We start from the raw sequence: 17290 nt of genomic DNA, 5'->3' as shown, positions 1-17290 counted from the left end.
AATCAACGGCTGCCGGCTGAAGAGCATCGTAATTTGAACAAGCTGCTGCATGTCCCTTTCCTAGACATGGAGGTCTTCGATCGGGAGTTACATGAGCTCATCTAGTTAGCTATCGGAGAACAGAGTTTGCTAGAGCAGCTTGTTAACGGGCAGCAGATACTCTATTTGGAGCCAAGTAGCCATGTTGTAGTCATGAGAGAAGTGACCCAAAACTTTCGTATCAAAGTAGAAGTTAACAAGACTGCACCTTAACAGTTCTCTTGATCATTTTTGAGATGGACACGCAGATGTAGAAGATTTCCTGAAGCTAGTAACTGGGTTTCTTTCATCGACACTTACATCAACTGCCGTAATGGCTGAAAACTTCCGAGAAATCCTAAGAGTGCCACAAATAAATTTCCAAACTATACCACAGTAATAGCAGAGGATTTGAGTTTATTAGCAATGGAATGGGAAACACAAGCGGCTGGGACGTATGACAATGACAAAGGTTTCTACAGTATCGTAGTTAATGCCTTTCCCAATAAATACTCTGAGCAGTTGCTTAAATTAATCTCTCGGGACTGCGGTAGGTTAAATTTTCTGGCAAAAGTCAGATCCTAGTTTTTTAGTTACCTGAACACAGAGATGACCATAAACTATTCACAGCATCAATAATTAATAGTGGCACTATAAATGTTAGAAAGGTGAGAAAATAATACCCGTTATGGACATCTGTAGCATGAAACTCATTTCTAATTCCCTGAGCATCCAGTAGATAATTTCAAGGATCAGGACAGCTTAAATTTTCTGTGAAGTGACATTCGAGTTTTACAGTTAACTGAAAACAGAGAAGGTCATAAAGTCAGCAAAGCATCAGTAATTAATGGTGTTACTAGAAATGCTAAAAATATAGGAAAATATCCGTTCTGAATATATGTAATATGAATCGGATTTCTACTTTCCTGAGCAGCCACATGATAATCGAGACTTAATGACAAAACCCAGTATCACTAAATGTACTCGATAGTAAATATGCGCCCTGAAAGGTAATAAAAGAATGGTAAAAGACCATGGCGGGTCTTCCCCAAGTAAGGTAATTAGTGGACGGAGTACTTTACAACAGATTCAAACGAATCTAAATCCTTACTGATTAGTGAAACCTGAATGACGAGACATTATTCGACCGAAGTTTGTCATTTGGAGTTGGGTGAAGTCGCTGCAACACCTAGGGCTCCAAACCAGTCTTGCAAGGCGATTCCTCTTTGAATTACTCTCAGTACATAGGAGCGAAGATCGTATGTTTCATCCCTTGGCGCCCGAAATTAGTACACTTGGCATTTGTCCGCTACATACCACAACAATGAAGGCTGCCAAATTGCGGTTTAAAACGTATGCTGACATCACTGTAGAAGAAGTTAAAGTGGGGCTTTTCTAGAAATATTACGTTTTACTAGATAGCCCGCAGGTGTCCAATGCAGTGTGCGGCGTTTGTGGTTTCTGGTCAGCTCTCCAGTCTCAAGCTTTCGAACCGTCGATGCAGACACACCTAGGGTGCTGCAGGATCGAAACATCGCTTTATATTCCATTACGACCATGTAGTCCAGTACTCAAGTACGACATTCTTCTGTCGGCTGCATCCACACTTGCCTCAAAGTCGTGGCAGGTGAAACATAATAATATGACAAACTCATTTCTCAGACACCAATCAATCTGCCCTTTCGAACTCATTTATGCGGTGGTATCACACACTCCGGCGCTGTCGAGGGATACTTAGACTTGATTTCGCTCCCCACTTCGTTCGAAAACTCTTCAGTATCTGAGCTTAGCCTAAAACGATGTATCCAGTGACAAAAGAGAGGGTTTTTTGTTCCAATAAACCCATTTTGTAGATAATTTTAATCACTTGTTGTAGATGCCATTCTATAAATAGTTTGGATATACTCGGCTGATTCATTTTTAAGCCAGGATTTGTTATGTATGTAACACTGTCTGTAACTTAGATTTTTTTCTGTGACTGTCTGTAGCACGCACCATTGAATATAGAGCTATCACTTCATTAGAATTCTTTTACGAGAAAATCAGGGAGCCCAGCAGCTGATTAACGCTAGGTGCAACGACTAACAGCTGACCCTCAGAATAAATACACGTGACGTACTATGCTTAACAATGCTAAAAAAGTTCATTAAAGCACCGTTAAATATAGTGTAACCAGTCACAATCCTGAGGTAATACATTTCTCTGCCTAATGTTTCCTCCTCCAATGCTGGAGACATCGTCAGAGGTATGACGACTCAGAAATCAGTTACAGTCTCAAACAAGCTCAGTAAGCTGATAGGTTAGGCTGAGGAATATTACCAAGAACGCAAATTCCGACTGCGAGACTCTACTTTGTATGACAGTTCTGAAGTTTCCGTCTAGAGTAGTTTAAAACAGATCAGCTACATAAATGTATTTTTGGGGAAGACAGTTGAGATGATTGAATTAGAAATAATGCTACGAAATTGCAAATTAATTACCAAAAAGTTCGCTTATAAAAACCTATTCCTGAGTACTTTACATCAGTGCAGAAACCTTACAAAATTTAAATAAACTGAAAAAATACATATAGTAGACCTTTTAAAGCGTGTAGATTGGGCTAATTTTGCTATAACAATAATTTCCGACATTGGGGAGATAGTAAGTTACATGTTACACAGCTCATATTCGTGATAAACGTTGTTATGAGGAAGGTGTCAGCTAAACAACATAAGACATACGAGGGTTGTCCAGAAAGTAAGTTCCGATCGGTCACGAAATGGAAACCACAGTGAAAATCTAAAACGTTTTATTTGCAAAAGTTAACTTCCATCTACTTCTCTACATAGTCGCCCCTCCAACTTCGGGTTCTGTCGTGGTGTTGGAGCAACTTTTCAATATCCGCGTCATAGAAATCAGCCACCTGTGTTTTCGGCCGGTTATCTGCACTGGTGTGCAGCTCGGTGTCTGTGGAAAAATTTTGTCTTCATAGCCAGCGGTTCTTGTGAGCAGAGATGAGACTCAGGGGGAGCCAATTACGGACTGTATTGTGGGTGATCAAACACTTCTCATCGGAAACGCTGCAGGAGCATCTTCATTGCCCCTGCAGTGTGCGGCCGAGAATTGGCATGAAGAAGGAACTGCTCCACAGTTGTGTTATGTGGGCTGCACGACACAGGCGAAATCTCTAACCAGGCCCTCACATCTGGCGTCAGACGATGTTCCCTACGCATCTTTACGTGCTCACTGTTCACTCAAAACTGAAAAGAGCGACGTGACACGATCGGCGGGCATACTAGAGACACTGCCCAACACATCTGTGCAAAGCTTTACCGGATATTCCCAGTGATTTCCATTTGGCGACCGATCGGAACTTACTTTCTGGACAACCCTCGTATATTTACAAAAATAAAGTAGCTTTGTCGTGTTTCTGTATAAATAGGTAATTATGTCTATTGAAGGAATCCTCTGTGGTACAGGAGGAGTTGTTAACGAGAAACATCTCAAATCTACATTTGAAAACATTTCCGCTGCCTCTCAGACATTTGATTTAAACAGAGAAATTGTCATACAGTTTTATATCCGCACAATTCAGCCCTCTTGTTCCAAAAATTGATTCATTAAATAGTGACACAATTCACTTTTCCTTCTAGTGTTGTACTTACGAATATCTCCATCATTCTCTAACTCAGATTTGTAGACAACAAATTTCAAACTCGATTAAATGTACTGTGAGGTTGTGTTCAGTATTCCCAGTTGCTTGAACAGATGCAAGACGTAAATATGTGAACACCACACATAATTCTAATTATTTTCTATTATCCGATGAACACTTTTTGCATAAGTGAGGAGTTACCGCAGAATATTATCCCGTAAAACATCAGTGAATGAAAATATACAAAATATGTTAATTTATTGACTTCTGGAACCCCTAAAGTTGACAAAAAATGAGAAACATAATCATTTTATTATATCTACCATAATTTTTCCAGTTTGTTTTCATCGATATGGCAACCCAGGAACTTACAACTTTTCTACTCCCTTTATTATGTTCTCGTTATACTAGGTTAACAGGAGCTGAGGTATTTTTGACAGTGCAGAAATGAAGGACATGTTTCTTTTCTTAATATTTAAAGACAGCTCATTTCTGTAATAGCAGTCAGTAACATTTACAAAAATGTTATTCACTGTTTTCTTTGCTTATATTACATTGCTCGGCTTCACAACAATGATTTTGTCATTTGCAAACAGGACTACTCATATCTCCTGATTGAAATAAATGGTAGGTTATTAACATTAAGAATGAGCAGTAGCAGGCCAAGGATAGAACCGTGGGTAACTCCCATTGTAATATCTCCCCATGCAGACGATGTGACATCCCTCTTTGTATTACCCTAACGGCGTAGAAAAACTTTCTACGTTCCAGGCGTGTACTGAACTACGTATTCCATAAAAATCTAGCTTCTCAAATATGATATTACGATAACTGCAATCAGATGCTTTCTATAGGTTACAGAACGTCCCACTTAAAGATTTTATCAAATGCTCAGTAAATGTATAAATAGGTCTCTCAGCAGATAGGCCTTTTCCAAATCCAAACTGCCATTCCTTAAGTATCCCATTGCTACAAAGGTGGATCACAGCCCTGTGGCATATTATCTTCCCTAAAATTTAATAAATGATACAACGAGTGACACTAGGTGACCGTTAATGACATCTTCGGAGTCAACCATTGTATTGAGAGGCTAACAATGGCAAATTTCAATCTGTCTGAGGAAACACCATGAATCAAGGATGTGTTACATAAGTGACCCAGAACATTACATATTATAGAGCCACAAATAGTGTGTTATTGGAGATATAATACACTCTATAGCATACACAATATTGTCATTATTATAACCAGTTTCGGAATTACATAACCATCTTTATATCTCGTCTACACTGAATGTAACTATTCACTTCGACACACCGCTTCGTCACTGCAAAATCATAAAGTTACGTAGTTCTTACAGCGACAAAGTGAATGGCGAAGTGATTTCTTCGACCAGCTAACTAGTAACATAAAGGAGTTCTGAAGGCAACTATACACAGCCGAAACCTGGTACCACAAAAACGATAATTTTTTAGGATCATTGTTTGTAATAAATCAGTAATTTATTTATTTAAAGGTCGCTGGTTTACGACAGGAATCATGCCTCTATTTTCGCTATTTACTTAGTGATAATTAGTACGTAAATCCTCAAAAAGCAACCAATATACATTCATTTCTAAAAACAATTACTGAATATCACATTTTAATTTCGTCTGTGTTAGAGCACCAGTGGCACAGCTTTCTACTTATACACCAAGGAACACTTAGCCCCATCATGTCAAATTCTCTTCATAATCGCATTAATAATGGAAAACACGCAGAAAAAGAATGTTCCAGCATTACATGAAACGTTTTCTACACGAAATGTTCCAAATACCCTCTTGAATACGTTTGTCTATAATGTGCAGTAAGTTGTACTTCTTAGGTTCACCGCTAGTATTCGTTGTTCCAGTCGAACGAAGGTAATGTTGAAATGTGGCTCACTTCATTACCTGTGTTGACATGCGACTAACTTCGGTGCTTACTTGCATAAGAGATTTCATGAAAGATTGATAGGTAGATGTGGACGAATTCCTTGGCCTCCACGCTCTCTGGACTTTAACCTACTAGACTTTTATTTGTGGATGCATTTGGAAGCTCTTGTGTACAAAACTCCGGCACATGATGTGCAGAGTCTTCGTGCCCTTGTTTTGGAAGCCTGTGAAACAGTACACAGTTCTCCAGGAATACATCAACGCATCATGGATTCAACGCGACGGTGGGTTGACGTATGTTTCTTTGGCAACGGAGGGCATTTAGCAAATTTCATATAGCAAATGGTTTCATACTGTACTGATACGTTCTTTTTCTGTGGGTTTACCATGATCATTGCGATTTTGAAGAGAAGTAGAAAATGAGCTCTAAAATATAAATAAATCGTTTATAAACTAGTATCGATACAAATTTTTTTCTTCCTCTGTGTGTGAGGAATGTTTCCTGAAAGGTTAACCATACCCTTTTGTTACACACCGTGTACGACACTGGCTTATTATTGAAAATCTACGCAATTGAGAAGTAATCGGCCAGCGCTGTATTTCATTACCACTGATATGGAACTTGTGCAACGGAAGAAAGTTTCTGGAGAAATGTAATCCAAAATTTAAACGAAATATGGCCAACAGAATGAGTGTATTGTCCACGAAAGATATCGCATATCGTTTCTTGAAGAAAAGAAATCTTTACTTCCACATGCAAGCACGCAAATTGCATATGTTTAGTTTATTTTCCGCGTAAGAGTGTATAGTTTAAAAAAAAAAAACCATTAGTGCTCAAAGAATTTAACGAATTTTTAAAAATTTTATAGTAAAACCCATAAAATTCTACGAATAAATTTCCGAATATTAAACTGAGAAAGAGGTGAAATTTAAAGTTGAATATTTCTATGCAAGTGAAAAATGAATACATATTGTCTTACAACAGATACAGTAGATAATACCATACACTAAAACCTTTAATATTTTCAGTTCACAAATCTGTCATATGTTGACATAAGTGAACTATACAGCCTTCACGTAGGTCATAGTAACTTAAGCTAATTTTACATATGAAACAATTATCATGCCTCAGACGAATGCACAATATACTGCATACAAAATTCGTCTTACTACAAAATACCTTATTTCAAAACATGCTATTCAAAGCAAAATATTTTGAGCATGAAGAAAATTCTTTCAGCGGGAATTCGACACAATTTATTTGGTTGCTTTTGTGCTGACAGTCGCATACACAGAATTTAATTATTTAATTTTCTTTTCAATATTGTGGTGTCACCGCCAGACACCACACTTGCTAGGTGGTAGCCTTTAAATCGGCCGCGGTCCGTTAGTATACGTCGGTCCCGCGTGTCGCCACTGTCAGTGATTGCAGACCGAGCGCCGCCACACGGCAGGTCTAGAGAGACGTCCTAGCACTCGCCCCAGTTGTACAGCCGACGTTGCTAGGAATGTTCCACTGACAAAAACCCTCTCATTTGCCGAGACGATAGTTAGCATAGCCTTCAGCTACGTCATTTGCTACGACCTAGCAAGGCGCCATTACCAGTTTATATTGAGATTGTTAATAATGTCTAAACAAGAGCGATGTTCTCCAATTGTGGATTAAAGTTAAGTATTCCAAGAACTACTTTCTTTTCTTTATAGGATAATTACTTTACCTTGTTCCAGACCTCACGCCAATCTGCGTGAGCTTAAAAGCGTGCATTTCGGCCTCCTCTAGCAACACGGTGTTGGCTCTTCTGCCAACACTTCAAATATGTTTTCCTGTACCGTGGTACACTGGCTACCTCTTATGGTACAGGCACCAGTCTATTTGTGCTGCCCCTGTTAGACAAAATTGAAAACCTCTCTGCTGAACGCTTTCTTAAATAATTAGCATAAACCGAAAGAAGATAAGAGGATCTAAAAATACCTTGGAGTCGTGTGATACCGTTAAAGGAGATGGGTCAGACGTTTCAAAGACGGTGCAAAGTGTACGCCGTATGGTTTCATTGTCCCAACGGCTATTCCCCTAAAAGCTGTTGAAATATCATTTTAGGGGAATTAAATCATGAGCAAGCAGTGAAGGAAACAAAATAAAAAATCGGAGTAGGTATTAAAATCCATAGAGAAGAAATAAAAACTTTGAGGTTCGCCGATGACATTGCAATTCTGTCAGAGACAGCAAAGGACTTGGAAGAGCAGTTGAACGAAATGGATAGTGTCTTGAAAGGATGATATAAGATGAATATCAACAAAAGCAAAACGAGGATAATGGAATGTAGTCAAATTAAGTCGGGTGATGATGAGGGAATTAGATTAGGAAATGAGACACTTAAAGTAGTAAAGGAATTTTGCTACTTGGGGAGAAAAATAACTGATGATGGTCGAAGTAGAGAGGATATAAAATGTAGACTGGCAATGGCAAGGAAAGCGTTTCTGAAGAAGAGAAATTTATTAACATCGAGTATAGAATTAAGTGTCAGGAAGTCGTTTCTAAAAGTATTTGTTTGGAGTGTAGCCATGTATGGAAGTGAAACATGGACAATAAATAGGTTGGACAAGAAGAGAATGGAAGCTTTCGAAATGTGGTGCTACAGAAGAATGCTGCAGATTAGATGGGTAGATCACATAACTAATGAGGAGGTATTGAATAGGATTTGGGAGAAGAGGAGTTTGTGGCACAACGTGACTAGAAGAAGGGATCGGTTGGTAGGACACATTCTGAGGCATCAAGGGATCACCAATTTAGTATTGGAGGGCAGCGTGGAGGGTAAAAATCTTAGAGGGAGACCAAGAGATGAGTACACTAAACAGATTCAGAAGGATGTAGGTTGCAGTAGGTACTGGGAGATGAAGAAGCTTGCAAAGGATAGAGTAGCATGGAGAGCTGCATCAAACCAGTCTCAGGACTGAAGACCACAACAACAACAACAACAAAAAACCAATGGTTCAAATGGCTCTGAGCACTATGGGACTCAACTGCTGAGGTCATTAGTCCCCTAGAACTTAGAACTAGTTAAACCTAACTAACCTAAGGACATCACAAACATCCATGCCCGAGGCAGGATTCGAACCTGCGACCGTAGCGGTCTTGGGGTTCCAGACTGCAGCGCCTTTAACCGCACGGCCACTTCGGCCAAAAACCAGTGGTACAGATAATCAGTGTAACTGAATGAGTAAATTCAGGTTTTCCGTTCTTAGGCCAAATAGCTTAAGGCGAATGCTGGAATAGCTCCTAAAAATAAAAAACAAAGTAAAATAAACCTCTTGTCTAATTCTAGTTCCAACTCCATCCTTAATGATCTCGTCTCTTGTCATCAACGGGATATTAAAGTCTAATCTTGCTTGTTCTCTTCTTCCATCTTTCAGCCCTTGAGGATCTCCTTCAGAGGTGTTTCTGAGTGAGGTAGTGTGATGTTCAAGATACCTGTAATTAGGAACAGTGGGATTCGCATTTACCTTCGAGCTTAATAATTTAGGTTAATCACGTTTATGCACATTTTGCAGTGTGGAACGCAGCGAGACGTGCACGGACAGAGTCAATAAAGTTCTGAAAGGCACCGACAGGGCTGTGGAGCCATGCCGGCTACAGTGCCGTGGTCAGCTGCGCTAGATTTCTCGGTTGAGGATCCATGGCGCGAACAGCCCGATCGAGGTGGTCCCATAGGTTCTCGACTTTGTTTAAATCCGGTGAGTTTGATGGCCAAGGGAGCACAGTAAACTCACCCTGGTGCTCTTCGGATCACGCACGTACACTGCGAGCTGTGTGACACGTTGCATTGTCCTGCTGGTAGATGCCTACTTGCCCAGGAAAACCAAAGTTCATGAAGGGGTGAACATTGTCAGCAAGGATACATGCATACTTGTGTTGATCCAGAATGACGAGGCGACCTAGGGTATGCCATCCAGCCTGGATCCTTCCGACGATTGTTGCAACGTGCTTGCTTTCAGACGTTTCACGACGTACATGTCAACGCCATTTGTCCGATGGAACATAAAACGTCATTCATATAAAAAGACCACCTTTCGCCACTCAGTGGACGTCGAGTTGCGGTACTGGTGCGCAAATTGCGATCTTCGTTGCTGATGAACAGCAGTCAGCGCGGTTGCATGGGCCAGGTGCCTGCTGCTGAGGCCCATAGGCAGCAACATTTCTTGATCGTTCGTTAAGGAGACGCTCTTGGTAACTCCTTGGATCCTCTGGGCCGTCAGTTTCTCAACAGTTGCAAGTCTATTCACCCATGCACATTTCCATTGTCGTCGTTCACCCTTGTCATCTACCACCCGTGGCGCACCACAGTTGCTTCGGCGCCATTTTGCCATGCTCGGTATACTTTAACCACGGCGGCACGTAATAGTTTACAGACTTAACCGTTTCGGAAATGCTTCCACTCTTGACGCAACAGATGACAGAGGTGAACGACAGAAGTGGCGACATGTACGGGCGAATAGACGTGCAACTTTTGGCCAACTGACTGCCCAAATGAACCAAGGGGCTAACAAGAGTTTCCCCTCAACGACCGATCGGCTAACGTAGCTGTGTATAGGTCTCTGCAGCAGGCACCTGTTTCAATGCAACCATGCTGACTGCTGTTCATCAGCGAAGGAGGCTGGAATTTGCATGCCAATACTGCAACTGGCCGTCCACTGGCTGTGAAGGCAGTCTTTTCAGATGACGAATGGCCATTGGCGTGCACGGCGCGAAGCGTCTGAAAGCAAATACCCTGCAACAATCGTCACAAGTGTCCAGGGCGGAGGAGGGAACGTTATGGTGTGGGGAATGTTTTCGTGGCATTCCCTGCGTGATTTTGTCATTCCGGAAAGCACAGTGGCTCAACTCAAGTACCAATCTATTATTGGAGACCATGTCCACTCCTACATGCAGTTTGTTTTACCTCGGCACAATGGCATCTATCAGCAGGACAATAACAAAGTGTCACACAGCTCTCATTGTACGTGCGTGGTTCGAAGAACACAAGAATGAGTTTACCTTACTCCTCTGACCACTAGACTCCCCGGATTTAAATCGAATCCAGAATCTGTGAACCACCTATATCAGGGTTTTCGCGCTATGGTTCCTCAACCGAGAGACCTGGCGAAGCTGGCCACGGCACTGCAGTCGGCATGGCTCCACATCCCCGTCAGTATCTTCCAGAACCTCACTGACGCTCTTTCTGCACATCTCGCAGCCGGCCTAGCTGCAAAAGGTGGTTATTCAGCTTTGACAGGTGGTCACATTAATGTGATTGGACAGTGCATCATCTACAACGCTTCAAAGAGACAATTCTGCTGTTTTAACGGGTTGGGTTGGGTTGTTTGGTGAAGGAGACCAGACAGCGAGGTCATCGGTCTCATCGGATTAGGGAAGGACGGGGAAAGAAGTCGGCCGTACACTTTCAAAGTAATCATCCCGGCATTTGCCTTGAGCGATTTAGGGAAATCACGGAAAACATAAATCAGGATGGCCGGACTCGGGATTGAACCGCCGTCCTCCCGAATGCGAGTCCGGTGTGTGTCACCTCACTCTACATGGAGGAGATGACTTAATGCTGATGTCAATGTGACAGACAAGAATATCGCTTATTTCATGAAAAAGCACAGGAATTTGCTGAATGTTGTTTCCTGGGGTGAATAATATTTTGTCCGCTGAACTAGTCTATGGAAAAATCAGTTATATAGTGCAGGACGAATACAACAAAAGCTTGTTAATGAATACCTTTGTCATTCAGTAAATCTGTTGCACTCTTTATAGAATAATAAAGTACACCAGTAGGAAACGAAACTGGATAGACCCGTAGAAACTGATACACGCGAATGAAGTTTTATTCACATATATCTGTTGTTCACTGCATACGATCGTAATCGCAGTATCATACTCTTATGAGCATGTTGTCCTAGACTAAAATTTTGGTATCTAAAACGGGCTGCTTCAGCTACAACGCGGTCTTGAAATCGTGTGCAGACATTAAAATGCACGTGCCGACCATCACGTTGGTGGTGTTCCACACTACTATGACCTGTTGATGAAACTGACCATGTGTTCTCACCATTGAAGTAGACCATGCCTGACCTCGCTTAATCATGGGTCCTACATGCTCTCTGGGCGAAGAATGGTGACTGTGATGTTTCGAGCAACTAGCTAAAATTATTGGAGGCGAATCGGCAACAGTTGGCTAGATGATGGTCTGAATGTAGCCTAAAATATTTAGTGCTTCCTCTACAAACTTCAAACATATACCGTCATTGAAGGCTATGTATCGCCACAGCAACACTTCCGTACGTCTCTGCCTGATACACTAAATTAGCTGTACCTCTTCTGCTGAATACTTCACTTGAAGACAACCATTACTCACACTAACAAGGAAATGGTCCAGTCCGAAATGTCGAACCTACCCTGAAATTTTTCGCACAGGAATATTACAACGAAAGCAATGCACTGTCAAAATATTAGCTGCTGAGACGCACTATAAATATTTTTTATGGTACTGTTACTCATATTTGCCACAAAAAGAGCCTTTGGTTTGTACGACCCTTCCCGCCCAGTGAGTCAATCGCCGAGTAAGCAGACGCAGCCATTGCGAGAGCGTAACGCAAAGTCCAAAGTGCACACAAGTGAATTTTAAGCACTTAAGCCATACCGAACATGTCTCAAATCGTTAATGTTTTGAATAACTTGCAGTTCATATCGACAGCTAAATTGTTGCAGATGTAATTGTTACACAAGTGACTAGCAGAAGAAAGAACATCAACACTGTATGAAGTTACTAGATTGAAATTTTCACTCTACAGCGGAGTGTGCGCTGATATGAAACTTCCTGGCAGATTAAAACTGTGTGCCGGACCAAGACTCGAACTCGGGACCTTTGCCTTTCGAGGGCAAGTGCTCTACCAACTGAGCTACGCCCCGGCCTCAAAGCTGTGAGAAGTTTCTGTATGAAGTTACAATACAGACGACTTCCATCAGTCGGGAGTTTAATTTGTTGGCATTAAATATTTTATAACAGTGCCTGTAGCACAGTTTTTCGATAACTTCTGAATAATGTATATTCTCCTAACAATGAAATAGTTCAAATGGTTCAAATGGCTCTGAGCACTATGGGACTTAACTGCTGAGGTCATCAGTCCCCTAGAACTTAGAACTACTTAAACCCAACTAACCTAAGGACATCACACACATCCATGCCCGAGGCAGGATTCGAACCTGCGACCGTAGCGGTCGCGCGGTTCCAGACTGTAGCGCCTAGAACCCCTCGGCCACATCGGCCGGCCAATGAAATAGTTCCTTGTTTATAATCTGTATGCATCACAAAAATCCGAAGTGTCTAGTGAATGACGTAAAACAAACGTTTTCCTTACTCCAGGCACACCTGATACTTCCACTGTGGTGGACTAAGAAATGGCCGTGGCTGTCGTCCTGCGTCTTGTGGTGCTACCAGGCGTACTTTGTCATATTCGTAATATGTGGTGATTCAGACTGACAATGCAGAAATGAATAAATTTTAAAAATACTGTTTCGCTGATAAACCTGTAATGACAAAGAGCGATCGGAAATTATATTGGCTGACAGTTTTCTGAAAACTGCTTTCCGCTATTGACATTTCCTTTTTTTTTCACCGAGAGACTGAATTACACTATTAGATCCTGGTGGAATCCGAATTATACTAACAGTCTTTTCGTCGTCCTCATAAAGACATACGGGTTATTATATCCAAGCCAAGAGACCAAAAAAAAGCAATGAATTATTTTCTGCAAATGGTAGGAAGATGTTTCTGATGTAGCACTGAAAGTTTTCTCCCACATTTTTCCTCATTTTGCTACACAGGTTACAAGACTTCTGCAAGTACACAGTCCTTTTCTTTTAATTTTCGGTTCTAATTTGCCTTGATGTTCCTGAAGATAGAATAAAGCTGCTGAAACACTAATCCTCCAGCACTTATTACTGGTATTGTTGTGCACGCGTGTATCATAGCAGTCATCCACTGCACAAGTAACACTCTTTTTTTCGTTGGAAATAATAAAGTGCGGCTTATACGCAGTTCTTGCACGAAACCTGACCGATTGGCATTATATACAGCGCTTTAAGGGATAACAAGGCGCTTCGTCTTCACGTCAGCTATGAATTTCTCTGTAGCATTATTTGTTAATGACATCTCCTCTACAGGAGGGAAATCCAGAGGGAAACATGCCGGATTCTTTCGAGAACAATATCAGCCGGAAGCAATATCTCCAGAGTGGAAAGACCAGCACTATGCATCCTCTGAGAAAACATAGAGATAGTCGTTCTCCCCGCCGACAAGGAGAACGCTACTGTCATGCTTGAGTGATGCGACTATCAACAGAAGATGCTGCAATTACTAGACGATCCAGAATATCGGAAAATGAAAACAATCACGACTAAGAAGATACAACAAAGCATCTCCAATTTCCTGACTTCGCCAACGCTCGGCGGTAACACGGAGGATATACGGCCTTCCAAAGGCGCTAAAAGATGGGATGCGACCGATAGTTAGCAAAATAGGGGCACCGACGTACCCGCTTGTACAACACCTGGCGGGCCTGCTACGACCCTTCCTGGGCAAATGTGTGCATGACTTCCGGAATTCGACGGACTTCATTGGTCGCCTAAAGGAGCTAACTCTAGAAGAATCCGACTTCATGGTCAGCTTTGGTGTCGTATCACTACTTACACGAGCCCCCCGAAAGATTATATCAACTTAATCTGTGAGAAATTCGGGGCAGATCTGACAAAACTCTTCAGGCATCTGTTAACATCGGCCTTCTTTATCTTCAACGGCCAATACTACGAGCAGACCGATGGAGTGGCCATGGTGAGCCCTCTCTCTGCGGTGGTAGCCAACCTATTCATGGAGAGCTTCGAAGAAGTAGCCCTGGAAGTTAAGCCTCTAGGTTTCTTCCGATACGTGGACGACACATTTTTAATTTGGCCACAAGGAACAGATCAACTACAAATATTTCTAAAGCATCTTAATTCCATCCACAACAACATACAATTCATTATAGAAATCAAGAAAGATGGACAACTATCTTTTCTTGTGTAACGCAGGTCAGATGGCTCGCTAGGTCACAGTATGTACCGCAAGGTAACACAAACTGGCCTGTACCTACATGCTTTCAGCTGTCACCATCCGGCTCCGCTAATCGGAGTGCTTCACACATTGGTACACACAGCACATACGATCTCGGACGAACAGAACCTGTCAGTGGAACTCAAACATCTTGAGACTGCGTTCCGCAAGAATGGATACGGTAACAACCAAATCCATAGTGCCTTCCGACAACAGAAGGTCAGCAGGGACCAAGATGAAGAACAAACGAAAGAAGAGAAAAAATGCCTGGTGTTTCTAACTTTTGCAAGGAACGTGTCGTCGAGAACAGAAGACTATTGAGGCAACACAAGATCGCCACACTCCTCCGATCACTGCCTAAGACGCGCGCTGTACTAGGAACGGTGAAAGACGACGTCGGCCTCAGGAAAGCGGGTGTATACAAAATTCCGTGCTACTGTAGCAGACAGTTCGTATGGTGGAAAATCGGTGCGAAAAACACCAACACTACACCCGCCTACGACAACCAAGTCAATCTGCACTAGCACAATTTTCCATAAACACTGGACACACAGTGAATTAAGACGAGACAAAAGTACTGGCTTCCACAAATAACTACTGGGACTACATCTTTAAAGAGGCCATAAAAATTCGCGTAACAGACAACCTAGTCAACAGGGACACTGGTTACCAACTCAGTGAGGCCTGGGAACCAATACTAAGCTCTATCAAGGAGCAACGGTGCAAAGCGGACACGAGGTCATACCCCCACGGCCGCCAAAGAGATACTACGCCCCCTGCCCCCCCCCCCCCCCCAATCCGCCACCACCAATCACAGCCAGCGCTTCCCCCCCCCCCCCCCCCACCAAAGTACACACGGCGCGACGTCAGAGCACGGGCCGGCCACTGTGACCGAGTGGTTCTAGACGCTTCTGTCGGGAAACCCGCTACGGTCGCGGGTTCGAATCCTGCCTAGGGCATGGATGTGTGTGATGTCCTTATGTTAGTTAGGTTTAAGTAGTTCTAAGTTCTAGGGGATTGATGACCTCAGATGTTAAGTCCCATAGTGGTCAGAGTCATCTGAACCATTTTCGGCACACAGAATCGCACCTGGACCTGCGAGGGATAAATACTATACACAGAGAGCGGACAGACCATTGCATCAGCACAACCTGATGATGGCGGAACGGCTATTCGCCGAAATATCGTGGGCATTCGACGATCGTATCCGGTTGGAAACCCTAGGACCCTTCGAACGGCATATACGCTGGGGAAGCCTCAGATCACATATCTCCTCTACACATTTATTAGAGGTAAACTTCGTATTTTTGCAACTTTCTTCACCGTATAACAAAGTCGAAATATCCTGTAAATCAGTGATGTTCACCTCACTCGCAATTCAGAGCCCTCAGTTTCACAGATCTCCCTCGCTACTAGTGCACTGACTCTCACGAGTAGTTCTAAATCTTTCGATTAGTTTTTCATTCACTGACTTTTGTTTGACACTAAAAACATTTATTGTACATGTTTTCTTTTGGCGTGGAAGATACTCTATTTTTGTTCTGGACTTTAACTAGCGTAACAATCATCCTTTAAAGCACAGTTCACAGAATTGTCACAGTTATTACCTTTTCTTCTAACGTTTCCACAAATTCTAACGAAATGTCTACATCATTCGAATTAATGTCCAAAGAAATTAATAGCACATATATAGTTTCTAAGGAGACAAAGTTTATTTCGATTGCATAGCATGTTCTTCATACACTGAAGAGCCAAAGAAACTGGTACATCTGTCTCATGTCGTGTAGGGGTCCCACGAGCACGTAGAAGTGCCGCTGCACAACGTGGCATAGACTCCACTAATGTCTGAAGTAATGCTGGAGGGAATTTACACCATGAATCCTGAAGGGCTGTCCGTAAGAATACGATGGGGTGGATATCTCTTCTCAACAGCACGTTGCAAGACATCCCAGGTATATTGAATAATGTTTATTTTTGGGCAGTTTGGTGGCCAGCGGAAGTGTTTACACACAGAGGAGTGTTCCTGGAGCCACTATGTAGCAATTCTGGACGTGTGGGGTGTCGCATTGTCCTGCTGCTATTGCACAAGTCCGTCGGAATGCATAATGGACATGAATGAATGCAGGTGATCAGACAGGATGCACACGCCCCACTCAGCCTACACCAGCTTGAACAGTCCCCTGCTGACATGCAGGGCCCATGGATTCATGAGATTGTCTGCATACCCGTACACGTCCCGCTCCATATAATTTGAAACGAGCCTGGTCCCACCAGATATGTTTCCAGTTATCAGCTGTCCAGTGTCGGTGTTGATGGGCCCAGGCGAGGCGTGAAGCTTAGTGTCGTGCAGTCGTCAAGGGTACACGAGTGGTCCTTCGGCTCCGAAACAACATATCGATGATGTTTCGTTGAATAGTTCGCATGCTAACACTTGTTGATGGCCTGTCATTGAAATCTGCAGCAATTTGCGAAGTGTTGCACTTCTGTCACCTTGAACGATTCTCTTCAGTTGTCGTTGGTCTCATTCTTGCAGGATCTTTTTCCGGCTGCAGCGATGTCTGAGATTTGATGTTTTACCGGATTCCTTATAATGACGG

At 42.5% G+C, this 17290-nt stretch overlaps 1 non-coding gene across 1 annotated transcript; it reads right to left on the bottom strand.

Moving 5' to 3' along the window:
• Positions 1 to 12441: 12441 nt before the first annotated feature.
• Positions 12442 to 12516, bottom strand: Trnas-cga. The gene has a single exon. It is a non-coding gene; the product is annotated as a tRNA-Ser (tRNA).
• Between the last annotated feature and the right edge of the window lie 4774 nt (positions 12517 to 17290).

Source organism: Schistocerca americana, chromosome X (assembly GCF_021461395.2).
Source record: "Schistocerca americana isolate TAMUIC-IGC-003095 chromosome X, iqSchAmer2.1, whole genome shotgun sequence".
NCBI lineage: Eukaryota > Metazoa > Arthropoda > Insecta > Orthoptera > Acrididae > Schistocerca > Schistocerca americana.
Note: the sequence above shows the minus strand (reverse complement) of the source record. Positions and strands in the feature narration are given on the sequence as shown.